General features: G+C 42.2%; 1 protein-coding gene across 2 annotated transcripts in view; it reads right to left on the bottom strand.

Annotated features, from left to right (window-relative positions):
• Positions 1 to 4,583, bottom strand: part of plxna1b (plexin A1b) — a 179,424-nt gene extending 174,841 nt beyond the window's left edge. For both annotated transcript variants that reach the window (XM_020086726.2, XM_020086728.2), the window contains exon 1: positions 4,443 to 4,583. The gene's annotated coding sequence lies outside the window, so the exon portion shown is untranslated. The remainder of the gene's footprint in view (positions 1 to 4,442) is intronic.
• Positions 4,584 to 15,878: the final 11,295 nt, after the last annotated feature.

Genomic DNA, 15,878 nt, shown 5'->3' with positions numbered 1-15,878 from the left:
AAACTAGAAGGTTATCAATGTGACAGAGGCAATAAACCCAATACAGTTCTGTCAATAAAAATGAACTGCCCACAAGTTTTGAGAATTTCTTCGTGCCCTGCTCTTCACTCTGCTTTACATTTCAACCAAACTCATCAACATCTTTCTGAACAAAAGGACACAGTGGAAATTCTGTACCCCAACAGTGGAGACAGAGTTTATATCCAATTTGCAACCAGATTAGCAGGCATGTTTTTGATACTGTCAGAGTGGCAGAGATTTTACTATTTCAAGTTGTCTTGAGTGAGTGGTCTTTTTAGTGCCTGCTTCAAAAAGCAGCCCCGTACCCGAGCAGCTGTCACTTTCAGCAGGCACCGCTGAGGACGGAAGCGGGGGAGGGGCGCTTTGAAGGAATGGTTAAAAGTAGGCGATAAAAATAAACTGGGAGAGAAGAAAATTAATTATACATAACAGACAGTTCACTTGGATGAGCACGACAGAGACAGAGAAACTAAAGCTGCTTCCTTCAAAATAAGCCATTTTCTGGCTGAGGACATTTCTACTCTGCCGCCGCAAAGGGGATATTTATTTGGCTGCATCAGATGTGAGGGATGCAACAAAGAAGATTTTTTGAGAAGGTCAAGGCTTCAAACAATACGGACCTTGCTTTCATTTAAAATTCTACACACTGGCAGTCCACGCTTCATGCATACTCTCTAATTCAGGCAGTTTCCAGGGACCAAAATAAGCTGCCAGCCCTGAGCGCTCTCTTTGCCTTCAAAATGTGATGAAGCTTGCAGATACCTCAGTCTGCTTTTAAATTCGCTTCTGATTGGCACTGATGAGGTTTTATGCAGCTAGCTCGCCTGCAAACTCACCTCTTGATATGATTCGTAATGCACCAACGTTCTGCAGTGCAATACCACCCACTGACTCCCAATCCCAGCTTCTTACACAGGCCAAATGGAGGTCATTCCTACTCGAGCAGTCAGTCAAGACATGCCCGCCAGGTATTGGCGAGTGAGTTTATTTCATATTAAGGCTTGTCGGCTGGAGAGGTGTTAGCGCCACGAGAACTGTGGGTGTGTGTCTGCGGATGTGTGTGTGTGTGTACAACAGCAGGGCCTCCGGGTAGAGCCCTACTGCTGGTCCCTCTTTAGTGCGTTTTAATATAGCTGCTGCTGTGTGGCTCCTAGCCTCAGGGCGCCTCACAAACCCAGAGAGACCAAGTAAAAACACTCAAATAGAGGGAGAGATGATGGGACCAGGTTCAGGAAGAGGATGTGACAGAAGCAGGGAAATATCAAACCAGAGGAAACCGTGAAGAGAAAAAGTGCAAGATACTAAAATAAAACACACTTGAAGCAGAGGGCCAGCATTGCATCTAATCTCTTTAAGAAGACTGACACAAATGAAAACTTATGTAATAAAAATACACCATCTCCACCAGCTTTGATATGAAAGTAGATGTTGCATTACAGTGCAGCTGTGCCAAAGAAGCTCTCAATCACACGCGGGGGACAGAGTTTAGACCATGACATAACCCACACTCTCTGATATAGCCCCTGCACTGGTCAGGGAGGGGATCCTCTTTCGCTAGTAGTAAACGCTTCTCCCTGCACCAAGCAGCAGCAAAGGACAGAGACTGCCAGGCTCAGAATTGTAGCAGTGGAGAAACGGTTGAAAAATGAAATGAAATTGTGCAAGGGAATCTGGAGAGGCTAAGGAATAGAATGATGATGATGGAAGGGGGGGACAAGACCTTATATGTGGTCTTTTCTCCAAAAAGGTAAAAGAAAATCGCAGGGAGGAGGGAACCAGCATTCAACTAGACGAGAGTGCAGGTGCATGAAAGAGAGAGGAAGAATGGGGAGGTAGATCAGAAAAAATGAAATGTGTGGAAAAGTAAGGGAAACGACTTTGGAGCTGAATTTTGCATTCTAGCCACACACACTGCACACACCGTGAGTGTGAGCACAGTCTATATATCGGCATTCCGCATGAAAGCCATGAATCACAGCACAGTATACCCTGAAGAATAGAGTTAGGCACTGAAAGTCTTTTCTCATATATAAACAATTTCACTGACCCAGTGAAGTAGATTTTCACTCCAGCTGAGAAACTCCCACGTGAGCTTGAGAGAATTTTCATTCAAATCCAGCCCTTCGTCAATATATGCACAAAAACTACATATTTAGGGCCAGGCTTACAGTGCCAATTCACAATTCAATTCTCACTTGTGCACAGCTCTTGGGCTTTGTCATCCATCTACAATCTCATTAGACCTTGAATATGCCGCTCACTGAAAAGTCCAGAGGAATGTGACAGGGGGGCAAACCACACAAAGGCAAGACCAGAGGGGTGCAAAGTGCACATGTCAGCTTGAATTCCAGAGTTTGGGCACCGCCGATTTACCCTTCACGGCAGCAGACAGACCGGACAGGGCCGACTTTCAAAAATTCACGACACTGCTGGTCTATTGTGGGGTAGATCTGTATCATAATTAGGCAAGATTGAGGCAAATTGCTTGTAATTTTCTGGCTGGGTTGCCAGCTTTCATGTGAAATGCCACGCAAGGTCACAGGTTTGGAACAAAAAAAAGAACTTCTGAAAAACTCGGCTGTAGGAGGAACTGAAATAATAATTATCGAGGGAGATTGTTACTTGTAGATTTTTCGCAGTGTGATGGTGTATTAGGGCAGTTAAGAATGTGTGATTTTCAGACAGCTGTAAATAACAACAAATACCCCTATGATCTGTGGCTATTCATTGAATAATCACTGTTTCTCTTAGCGGGAGCAACCACTGACATTTGGTCATTTGGGAAATCTGCCAGCGAAATAAAAAAAGGTGGGATTATAGAGCCCTTACAAAAAGCCAACGGAGTTGTGTACACCTCTGTTGTGTGGCGGGTGAGATGTCAGTTAGTCTGTGGTTGAATGATTTAAAGCTGTGACTGGGCACCACCTCTTAAACAAACACTCATGTCATGGTTCAAATCTCACATTTGCATGTGAATACTGGCCATCACATTGAACTGTCAATAAGAAGCTGCTGCACGAGGGAACTGAGGCTAAAATGGGTCATGTCACTTAAGATAAAGAGTTAGCACATTAGTCACGTATGGCCTGTTTTCAAGTGGTGCAACAGCAGATGACTACACCAATCACTGCTGATAGGTTTACACAGTGACTTATTTAAATCGCACTGTAGATGATATACGAGGAGTCCTTCAATCTGAAATGGATATTGGAGAGATGATGCTGAATTCTTGGCCCCACTCTTCCTCCATAAAAGGTTCAAATCGTGTCTCAGCCTTTGCTCAGCTAATATGATTCATGAACACATGTTGAAATGAGCTCCAAATGAATTCACGTCGCGTGCGTGGTGGTTGGCTGTAATTTGGTTAACCAGGATTTGATTAAAAACCAGAAGTGAGGAGAATCCGATGGAGCAACGAGGAGGTTTTCAATGCGCACTCCTCACACCCACAGACAGCCCTCACCGCTCCACGCGCGCTCACACGGGGAATTCAATTGCTGTCGAATAACAAAAGCGCACAAATTGCCTCCCATTCGTTAGCAGATTAACGCGCTTTTCACGCCGCGCCGACACAATTTCTAATTATTTCAAAGCTAATAAGGGAATCGATTTCTTTTAAAAGCACCACGTCCCCCCTCCTCTACACTCCCACCCCTCTGGAGAGATCCAGCACAACTCCTCCCTGAGGTCCGTTTAAGAAAAGCCTTGACAGGCTCCACTCAGATGTGAGGAAATAAACAAGCGGGGAGGCGAGTGTGTACCGCGGAGGCAGCGCTGCCTCCCCGGGCTGTTCATCCGGGCGATAGCTCCGTGGATACCTGAGATCACGCACGGTGGCGGCGGCGGTGATGCAGCAGAGACACGCAGCCCGCTACTAGCCCCCATGTGTCCCCCTCCTCAGCTCCGGTTCTTTAAGGGCAACACTCCACGTTATCACCCGCAAAAAGTGCTGTTTATTTTACCGCAGCAACTCACCTCACAATGCACCAAAGCCCACGCAACTTCCCCCAAAAGAGACGAGGAAAAAAGCAGCCATTCCTCAGTTTGAGCTCCAGGTGTTCGGAGTTAGATAAGAACATTTGGAAAGCAGGACGTGTTTGGATTCATCTACTAAACTAGCTTTTTATTTAGTTCAGTGTGGGTCAGCCACACGCCGACACACACACACCTAAATAACTAGCTTCTCCTCCCCTCGTCTTTTTTCACGACCCCCGGTTCGGTTCAAGTCTTCCAGCTCCTCTTGAAGAAACCAGCCGCGGAGAGTAAAGCGGACGCGGCGAGAAAGAAAAGAAACACACACCACGACACAAACTCCACGGAGCCACCGACAGAAAGAAAAAAAAACACCGTCAACCTAAATATCTGAGCCGGCTCCAGCACCCGCCGGCTCCCGCTCCACAGTTGTTCCCGCCGGTACTTACAGATTCAGGTGATCCTCAGGACACGTATCCTCGCCATGTTGTTTTCTTTATAAATTCCAAAAACTTGCGGACATTTCCACTCTGCTCACACGGAGTGGAGGTGCTCTCTCCCCGGCTGCTCCCTGCGTGTGAATGGAGAGGAATGCGGCTCCGCTCCGAGGTGGAGGAGGGAGGAGGAGGAGGAGGCGCTCCGCTGCTGCAGTACCACACCGAGCCCATAGAGGACGCCCTCAACCCTGGTGTGTGAGGGTTGGGGGGGGGGGTCACATAAGATAAGATCAACCTTATTGATCCACACATCGAGGAGATTCACTTGTTACAGCTGCACACAAGTCAGAGTGAGGTGGACAAGAGAATAGAAATATAAACAGACAATGAAAATAAGAATTTATTATGTTTCAGTGCAGAATAAGTACATAATATACACACTGCAGAAAAAGGTTTTATAGAAATGTTATTGAGTCGTGGCACAGGACAATTGAAGGAGCATATAGGAGATATTAAGATGGACGTGTCAATAAATGAGATTAGATCATTTATAGGTATATAAGCAGATATGGTATACAAAAAGAATATGAGTACAGCATGTTATAAAACAATACAAATCTTCCTCGCACCCCACATTGGGTGGTATGACTTCTTCAAGCTCGGGTCCTCTGCCAGAGGCCAGGGAGTCTGAGGGCTGTGCCGCAGTATCTTAAATGTTCCTATAGGACCGAGCTTACAAGACACTACAAGCACGGGAAAAAAAAGTGTAGTAGCAGAATCACAGCAAAGGAACAGGTACACCTTCATACATGTCAGACTGCCACAAGCACCAGATTAGAGCACAATCCTGTTTATACATTAAACATATGAAACAAGTCTTTGGCAATGACTATGCCTTAAACACATCAAACATAAAGCACATTCCTATGCTGCTGGCTGGCATTTAACACAAAATGAGATAATATATTAGGTAAATTAGTACATGACAGGTAAGAGAAGTGGTCATTTTCCTTCTTGCATACAAAAGCAAAATTAACTTCTCTTGGGAGTCTCACATTTATGGTAACATTTCTCACAGAGGTTAATTTTGCTGAGAAATATACACCAGAAAGTCTACACAAATGATTACACTTGCATAAACCCAGTACTCATTTCAACAATGTTCTCTTGCTATTCAGATCTTGTCACCAAATTCAAAAGTTCTGAAACTACAACTGATAACAAAATAAATAAAATCACCAATTTTCTTACAAAGTTTGGAAAAGGTTACATGAGAATTGGAAAATTACAAAAGACAAACACGGGTGGTATAGTGGGGGGGTGACAGGGTGGTGGTGGGAAGGGGCAGAAGGTGTCTACATATTTGCAGGACAACTGATTGACATTAATAGAAAGTAAAGCCCTGACAAGCACAATTTAGCCTTGATGTGGTGCAGAACACTGAACACCTGCAGCTTATATGCAGGGCAGAAAACATCCAAGCTAAAGCTACAGTGAATGCTGTTTAAAATAGGAAATACCCCGGGAGTCAGGTTTGGTTCGCAAGCTCAACAAACCTATAGGCGGGCTCCTAATTAAATGAGGAGGCCGCTGGCCGGTCTGTCGCCTCCCATCAGCTGACACATTCACACAGACTAATTTACACTGAGTGACACTCTGATGACAGATTTTTAAATACAAGCCGTACCCATAAGGCCACTCATCCCATTTTAATTCTTACTCCTTTCTTATATATGCAACCTTACGGCAACAAAAGTGACTTTGAAAGCTGAATTTGAATATTCATCTCACATCTAGTGGATATCAAGAGCTTGTACAAAGTGTGTACATGTTCCACAATGTCCGCCCAGCGAGGAAGCTTTTGGGATAACTGAGTTATTCAAACAGGCAGCTCAGGTTACCAATTGCTCTCAGGAGAGCAGAGAGCAAGATCTGGCACTGACCACACCACCTGGCCCCATGTGTTGTGTGTGAGAGAGAGTGTGTGTGTGTTTCTTAGGAGCTAGATGGATTGTGTATTTTTGATTAGGAAAGATAAAGACATTTGCGGTTGTGTGTTGAATGAATAAAAGAGCAGCAGAATTTCAGCACTCACCAGAAACTGTTCCTTGAATCTCTCACACCACGCAGCTTTCAATGGTTTGCAAAAGCCCACAGTCTGCCATTAGAAATGGTTGCTTTGTCCATATAATAGTACTAAGAGATTGGCCTCACTTACCATGCGAAGGCCTCTGGACAAAGCCATTCTCTATCTCACACTGAAACACCAGCACGTTGATTTGCTGTGCGCTGGTGCAGTTCACGTCCAACCAGTTCCATATCAGGCCTTTACTGTAAGTTCCCATGGGGATATTTTCAAGAAGTTTGAATCGCATCAGACCAAGAGCAACGTTAGACTTAATGTGTCAGGATGAAAAAACACATGCAAAATAAGCCTCAGCAGATACATACTGTACCAATAGAGACACGTATTATAATGATGTCAAAATACCTTATAGATGCTTAAATTAAATGAAAAAATACTATATTCTTATCCACGGTGTACAACTAAAAGTTGTTTGCATACAGTTCTACAGTTCTCAGTGACTTTTTTAATGAGCCAGATTAATCTTGGTTGTCATGATTTGACTACCAGACAGTGCACAGGCTGAGCAGCTTGGGTTGAAAGCACACAGAATATGAAATAAATTTACACATGGCTGTTTTGTGGTTTGCTGCTGCTTTGCTCTCTATTTGCTTTTGTTTTTTTTAAATTCATGAAGTATTAATGGGCCTGTGCTCGGAAAGAAGAACAAACATGTTTATGTGAGCGGAGAGATACAAGAACTGACTGATCATGGAGAGAAAAGGGTCCCAGTTGTCCTTGAAAACAAACACTCAAAAAATACACTATAACCTGCATTAGTGCGGACACTACACTGCACATTGTACATACAGTTGTGTGCAAACACTTAAAGGACAGAGCACAGATGTATGCATTATTATTGGGCAAGTCAAGACCCTCTCACTGATTCTGCAGCTTTTATACATTCATCATCTGAACGGTAAAGTAATACTAGATGATTCCAGTCTCATGCACTCACACTACCTTGTGTCCCTGCGTTGTTCCTGATGAAAAGAAGAAGACATGTGATAATAATGAGCTACGAAAACAAACAAACAAAAACCTGTGTTTTAATGCTCCAAAAAAATGATCTGTGTTTGTTTCTTATCAATAGTCCATGCTGTATTGTAACCAGATCCTTTTGAAAGAAAAACAAATCTGCACCAGTTTAAACTAATCAGATTTGAGGCAGCATGTGAAGTGCAGCCTTGATGGCTTTGTAACCTGAGGTGGCCTGTCTCTGTCTAAACAGGTAATGAGCCATTAATCGGCTAATAACAAGGTGGCTGATTGTCAGTTGGCTCAGTGACAGTATCTCATCTGACTAAACCGATCTGATCTGTTTGTACTGTCGCCCCAATCCCATTTTCAGCTCTTTGGATCCTCGGCCATGATGGAACCGCGCCATCTGTGCACCCCACCATCAGACAGCGACACATAGCAACTCTTGAATTACGTGTTTGAAACTTAAGTGCACTGCCGGCAAAAATACTCCTGCTGTCAATGTCTATTATGACCATAATGAGATATCTGAAATGTTAAATAAAAACCAGGTACAAACCAAGCACAGGATTGGATGTGCACACAATCTTCTGTCTATAAAGTACCGACAAACTTTATAAGTATGAACCTTATTGTGATTTAATGATCCAAACTGTCCCACAATTCTTTGCTCTGTTGTTCAGTTGAATATGTTCTAAGCAGTATGCACAAGAGCAAGTGAGGATGATTGGTTACATGTGTTGCTAAACTAAACTGTATTATCATTGAATCTATAATTTCATGATGGCATGTTTACTGGTGAAAGTATTGTGGGTCTTTTCATACATTGGGCCTATTAGACCTCTTACATGGCAGCTCAGAGTGGCAGACAATTCCACATTATCATATAGAAGCTGTGATTGTAATTCTGATGTTATATTGTACAGTGAGTTACTTTACGCATTTCTGCAAATTAGGTTCGTTTCACAAATTGAATGACTTTAGTCTGATGAAATGAGACAATGGAACAAAGAGCCGGCTGTTTGATTTGTGATTACTAGCGTACATTCACCATACACATGCATAGTGAAAACAAATGTTCTTATTGACATAATGATTTATACCATATCGCCTAGCCCATCAATACACTGTAGCACTAACAGGCATTATACATGATGAATGTGCTGCAGCCAGTATAAGCTTTAAATATGTTTTTCATCAGGAAGAAAATAACTTTCTTTGCACCTGCAAACATAAAATGCAAACGCCTTCACTGTAGGTAAATCTCTGCGGTGTAGAATCCATTGGTGGCACAAAGAACCAAATCAGACATTGATTTATGAGCAACATTTTGCAGATGATTAATGTGAAACATAAAAACATCTTACATTTAAGTAAATCACTTCTCAACACGTGGGCTCATTAGGAAAGGCACCAATCAAACAGTAACATAAGGAGACATCAAGTCATTAGAGGCTCGAGCAACCTGGAGTTGGCAGAGGCTAAAAATGTTTATGCATTTGAATGTTATGCACATGTTTGTAACTGTGATGCCTTAAGTAAGGTAATACAAGTCAAGAATATTTCCGCCTTAATTATTCATTCAGAGTGCATTTCAGTTGTGGGAAACCTTAAGAGACTCTGGAGACTTGTTCTATAAATTGCTGCAACCTTATAGGCAGGCTCATTGGCCATGATTTAATGTGCATCTTTTCATAGACCTCAATTATCAATTAACTGAAAGTATACACCACTGGGAATATTCTCAGTCGTGTCCTCCACATTAACATCCATTAGAAGTGAATCACCTGTCTGCACTGGAGCTCCTCAGTCGCTGAATGTTTTCCTCTGGGTTGCAATCTGTCATACTGTGAGGGAGAAAAAACATGTGTATGATAATGATTTGCAATTGCTTGTGAATCATCTGAAGGTGTTCGCAAAACTCAACCCTACAGGTTTGGATTGCGCCGAAAAAGTGGTAAGCCTGAAAAAAATTTTCTCTAATTATGAAAGTGACAGAAGAGCAGGACCCCTGTGAGAATAAGGCAAAAATTCTCTGCTAAAAACATATGTTCGAGGTCGCTGGTAAATTTCCGAGGATATTAGATCTTCATAGTCAAAACCTAGGTTGTGTAATTGCAGTGGAAACAGGTTTATCACACCATTAAGCTTTTCTGACTCAATTAGGGACATACACTCTATGATGTTAATAATTGCTAGAGGGACTTTGATATTACTTGAAGAGCACAATATGATTTGAAGCGTGTTATACCAGAAAGCACACCTCAAAAGATGCTGAACCTCAAAGGCAACGCTATTAATTTTCCAGATGCTGTGTATTGATTCAGGCATGCTAACATAACAGTTAGCTACTTTTATGCTTAACTTCCTTTTCCCTCGCCCACCTTTTTTTGGGAAGCTTGGTAGAAGGTACCTGGATATTGGGTGTGGACTTTTTGAAGTACCCAATCATAATTAAAATCTAGGTAAGGGCCAACGGAACTTAATTAGTTACAAACAGTCTCTTTGTGTTGTCTCTCAGCCACCATCACTTCATGTGGCCTCTCTTTCCTGCCTTCTGTTGAGAGCACCCCGGGTTTGCATGGTAAAGGGGGACTGGTGCGCATCAGCCTTTTTATTGATTTCAACATATTTCAATATGATCAAAAATTACAGAAAGTTGTGTCACAACTTTCTTCTAATACACAGATGTTTTTCTTCCCTTCACAGAGATGAGATCAGGAGGACAGAGGCAAGAAGGAAGAGATTTGAAGAAAGGTGAACTTTGACGTTTCAAGTTGTACAACTCGTAGCTGTTTTTGTAGATGACCTTTAAAAGTTTATTTCTCTCAAAACTGCATCCCTACTTTTCTGTTCAGTAAAGGCTTAAGACAGAGAATATGGCTTAATAATGATCACAAAACTATCCTCTGCCACATGTCAAAAATATTTAAACACCACATGCTGCAGCAGTGTGGTTTGATATTGACCAAGTTCCCATTGATATCCAAGTGCAAGATGTCAGCTGGCATGAATTAAGGAACAAGGGTTGTAGATACTTTATGACATACTGTAGCTCAGCAACTATGATTGGTGTGGATTTTTGTTTAGGCATTCGGGTTCGAGAGAGGATGAACCCAGAGAGGAGGGGTGGGCATGATGCCATACCTTGGAACAAGCATGTTAGCATTGTCAGCAAAAAGCACTGCTTGACCAATTCCAGCCTCTTGGCCTCCTAGCATGGCTATGGATTTAGTGGCAACAATTAAGCTTACTGTGTTTGCATAAGGCTGAGGCAAAATGTTTTAACATGTAATGTCTGTTTATATGACAAATGCATAACCGATTAAAATAAAAATAGTTTACTGTTGAATCCTTTGACCATTCTTTATGCTTAAAGACACATAATGTGAGTCATCAGCGCTGATCCTGGATCAGTTCAGCCTTTTACAACATGAGGAATGAGACAGTTAGGGGACTATCAGCACTCCTGCTGCAGGAGACTTGATACGTTTTGGTCCAGACCTTTTCCTGAGTACCTGTGGGAGACAGTGTGTCAAAACATCTTCCTCTAATGACTGCTTACTGCCTACTTTGTCTTGCTCATTTTAAACTGGGGGCATTATGCCAAGCCTTTGCCCATGCCAGGGTTAGTGACAGTAACAGCTTTAGTCATATCTTGGCAGGTATGCTTATGCCGAGGGTTTTACTGAGCAGGAAGTTTGTGGCTTGGCTGGTGCTTTATTAACAGGGTCTGTCATCTCAGCTGGGCCCTGAGCTGAAATTAGATCTAACACACCTCTCTCTCCACAGTGATGGATCGTGTTACCTCTTGACCATTCCGAACTTGCAGGGCAAAACCAAAAACCCAAGGCACACACTGCATAACTGAAGTGTTGCACCTGCGTTTAATGATTCTTTTTTTCAGGTGGACAGTTGAAAGTGTTTGCAAAGAGTTGCTGCTGATGCCATCACCATTTTGGAGCTGCTCTGTGGTTATTAGGGTTGAGTTGAGATGAGTTCTCAACGAAAAAAAAAATGTCACAATGCTTCCCCCTTCTAAAATTACCTGCAGTTTCATCATCTCCTGGTAGCTGAACCTTCGCGGTACACACTGTTTCTGTCTTTCAGTCGTCTCCAGCACTGTAAAACTCGGCCCCATCTTGCCCTTGACAGAGGAGCTTGTCGCACTCACACAGTAATTATACCAGAGCTGATGTCTCCTCTTTCCATTGAATAATTGAGAAGGTGGAGAGGACAAAAGATCCCATGTAGAGAGAGACAGTGCTGTTCACATCCCGGTGGCCTGGGGCAAAAACCCAAAATGGACGCTGCACAGAAACAGGCTGCCTTGCACATGATACAGTTGAGTCTTTCTTTCCCTGCAGCCAGTGTAGGTCACCTGAAAAGCTATCAATCAATATTGCAAACAGTTTAGTGTTGCTTCCTTTACAGTGTGACAGTAATTTGAATTATAACTCATCTAATGAACGGACGGTAGATTTCAATTATGCACACAAGCCTCTTTGTATGTATGTACGATTTATAGAACGGCAGATTATGCAGGATGTGTTTAGCTTCCCTCTGGCAACTTTAAACTACAGGAGCGTAAGTGATTCCTAATCTGTGATGCCAAGTGAAATACTAGGACTCTACAGCACAACAACAGCTGTAACACAATAAAAATGAGACATGGTGAACTAGGATGTGCACAGCCATCATTTCAGGATTGATAATACAAATGTCAGGGCAGCAGGCAGGCCCCCTTCAAAACCTCAGCATGCACTTGTGCAGCATCTGCAGCCTGTGGCTCTGACAGTAGATATGTACATTTCATGAAATGCAGAGTAACCAGCCACAGCTGCCACAGAGTCAGAACACTCTGTCTGGCTTGTTTGCAGTAAGCTGGAGTTCTGTTCAGTGACATAATTTTATTGTAGCTCCAGCAATTGGCTCTTAATGCGTAAATGATTGAACAGATTGAACAGGCCAAGGTCGTAGAATTACTGTGGAATGTTCTGTTGTTTGTGAGTGGATTTTCCTCTTAGGTAACGTTCAGCTGGCTTGGATTCAAATTCATAGGGAAATCATTAAAACAAATAAACAGTGATGTGAGGAACCTCGCCTGCAAAGTAAACAGCACAGAATGACATTACAACTGCATTCATATGTTTAAAATACTCACTCTCATCCTGTTACTCTTCTCAACTCACCTTGACATTTCCTGGTTACCATGGCACCATCATGGTTGTAGTTCATTCACAGCTTCCCTTCATCCTGCCTCCTCTCTCAGTATCTGGATAATGACTTTATTTCTCATTTTTAAGTGAATCTTATGCTTATTAAGCTGTGGACTGAGGGGAAATTGAATCACTCAAAAGATTCTCCAGACAAATCAACAAGTGGTCGCAGATTTCACAGGGAGAACAACTTGTTTGACAAGATCGTCACTGTGGCTCAAGAGAACTGACATTTGAGCTAATGAACATAAAACACAACAAGCGTTTTGTTTTTTTAAGCCAAGCCACATGAATTAAGACGTCTGAAATACTCAACCATTTCTCAAATTATCACAACACATCTAGCAGCCGCCTACTGAAGCCCTATGACACATTTTATGGTTCAGAGAATGTAGATTTCCTTCAACCGAGAAGGGGGTGGGGGGGTCACATGAAGTCACATGAAGTCACACTCAGTGTTTCTTATATAATCCACACAAGGGAGATTACATAATCTATTCTATGGTAAAACCTTGAGGTTTCTGGGAGATTGTGCTAAAGGACCTGGTGTTATTTGTTCACCTTAGAATTTCTGTGGACACACACACACACACACACACACACACACACATGCATATACACTGGCATTCGTCCAAACTGTCTTCCACACAGCAAACCTACTACAGATAGAAAAGGTGACATGTAGGAGTAGCTCAGGATTGCTGGCCTCAGTTCAGTGCCTCTGTCTCCACCCCTGACGGAGCAGTGAGTGGCCCTCACTCACAGCTGTCCTGGACTCAGTCAGCCACTCACAGCTCCAACCTGGAAAACAACATGATATGCTAGGATGCTAAGATGCGCCTGGCAGTGCAATTTTCCTCCTGGAGGAGGCAGCGGGACAGGGAGTTATTTATATGCTAAACAATGCGACCTGTCGCTGTGACTCCAGACAGCTTCCTGATGACTTCCTGGTTGGATAGGTCACACAGGATGTGATGCATGAGGCCAAAATGATAAAGTAAGGAAATCCTATAAAGATATTATGTCTGTGACTAATCTGAACAATTACAAATTTGTGTCAAATGGAGATTTATTGTCTGTGGTGAAAATTATTATTAATGTTTGCATAACACTACATGGAAAGCAATAGGCCAGTGCAACCATGTAAATACAAGAATGCACAGAAAATATATTACTGGTTAATGAATAACAGAATCAAAATAAAAGAGGTAATTTAAACCTGTTTAAAATCTGCCAATTCAATATGGCTAATACCAATGAAAGTCTGTTTGATCTGAACTGTAATGCTCAACAAAGTCACAGCAGCCGACATCATCTATAGCCTGATCAGCAGAAGCAAGTCGATCAACATGAGATATAACAGCCAATCTGCAATATAACACAGGGTATAATTAATGCCATCCCTGCACAGCCTCATCATATATGACTTAAAGCTTTGTGCCATATGGAGAAAAAATACACGCTCTAAAAATAGGAAGCTTAATCAACGTTCATATATAAGAGCAATGCACAGGGCCATTAGCTGACGTGACAGCTAGTGAGAGGAGAAACAATGTAACCATGGATGGATGGATGGATACTCACATTTGTGTTACAGCTTATTTCCTCTGACATCTGCACAGCACCACAAATGTTACGTCCGAGTTCTGATGTGTACACGTCAGAATTCAGTGAATTGCACAATTTCAATTCAACATTTAGCTTTTACTTAATGGTACTTTAACCCCCACAACATTTAAAGCTGCAATAATAAATATTTTTATGTATCATGGATCACATGATTTTGTGAATTTTGCACATACAAGCGGCTGAAATTTGTTTTCCCCGACGGTGGCTGGGCTAAGGCTCAGGATAGGGTGAGGGGTTCAGACATCTGAGGAGAGCTTGGAGCAGACCCGCTGCTCCTTCATGTCGAAAGACAGTTGAGGTAGTTTGATGAGCCCTGATAAGACAATGGATGGATTAATTCCACAACCTGTTTAGATCCACTCTCAACTATCTCATCAGCATCATTTTCAGGATCCCAAAGTTTTTATTAAAAGGTTTGATAAACATATTGTACATGTCAGGAAATGATGGAGAGCAAAATAAAGTTAGATGGAGACTTAATATTGGCTGTGCATCAATCAGGCATCCAGAGACATGACTCCATGTTAATGCTAAAGTTGCTTTGTGTGCTGCATCGGTGAGTAGAGACAAGTTGTGCTAACACCCAACTGACCCAAAAAATCAATGCATGTTGTTTTAACTTTATATCTAGTAAACACACAGACAGCTATATGTAATGCTGCGGACGAAACAGCAGAAATTTAAGGTTGAGAGATACAGTGTGTTTATAATTGACCCTCTGCTTCAGCTACCACTGACCCACTGCCCTCAAACACAGCTGACTGTAGATATTTATATTGAGCTCTTGTGATTAAATGAGCATAAATTATCCTCTCATTTTTAGGCAGAGGTATAATTAACTCCAGAATCAATTTAAATCTTTGGATCTTATTCTCAGCCAGCTGCTCTTAAAAAGTGCTAAAAGGTCCCGGCTCCATTGAAGCCAAAGTGCCTCTTAGCACAAGGCATTAAAGGTAACTGCACCGATTTTCTACCAACAGTTCCATATGATGAGTTTCACTCTGAGGTATACAGACCGGTCAACAATCCTAAACCTGCAGCAGCAATACAATTTGAAAATGCAATTGAGCAAAACATGAGTTGAAACATGATCAGTTGTACAGAACATGAGGTTGATATTATTTACAAGCAATTTTGGGATCCACTTCCATGAAGGTCTGAACTATCCCAAAAGGTTTTCAGACGAATGGAACCATGGTTTGTTTGATCTGGACTGAGACCTTGTCTTTTGGTCAGACCATATTTTAGTGCATTGGTTCTGACCAAAGCCAAAGGGTGCGAACCAAACAAGTTAGGTTTGAAAGTCTCTTAAGAAACACCCTTTCCCCCAAGAACACCAGCACAGAGCACATTTATATGTGTAAGCTATTTTTAATTTTTTTTTAAATCGTAATTTATTCTGTCATTCATTTTCTTTAGCAAGTACCCTGTGACAGCAGTTAGAAGAGTAATGAAAAGCAGTGGGTGTGTTGAAAGGTGTGCATACAAAGCCGA

This window comes from Paralichthys olivaceus, chromosome 2, assembly GCF_024713975.1.
Source record: "Paralichthys olivaceus isolate ysfri-2021 chromosome 2, ASM2471397v2, whole genome shotgun sequence".
Classification (NCBI taxonomy): Eukaryota; Metazoa; Chordata; class Actinopteri; order Pleuronectiformes; family Paralichthyidae; genus Paralichthys; species Paralichthys olivaceus.
Note: the sequence above shows the minus strand (reverse complement) of the source record. Positions and strands in the feature narration are given on the sequence as shown.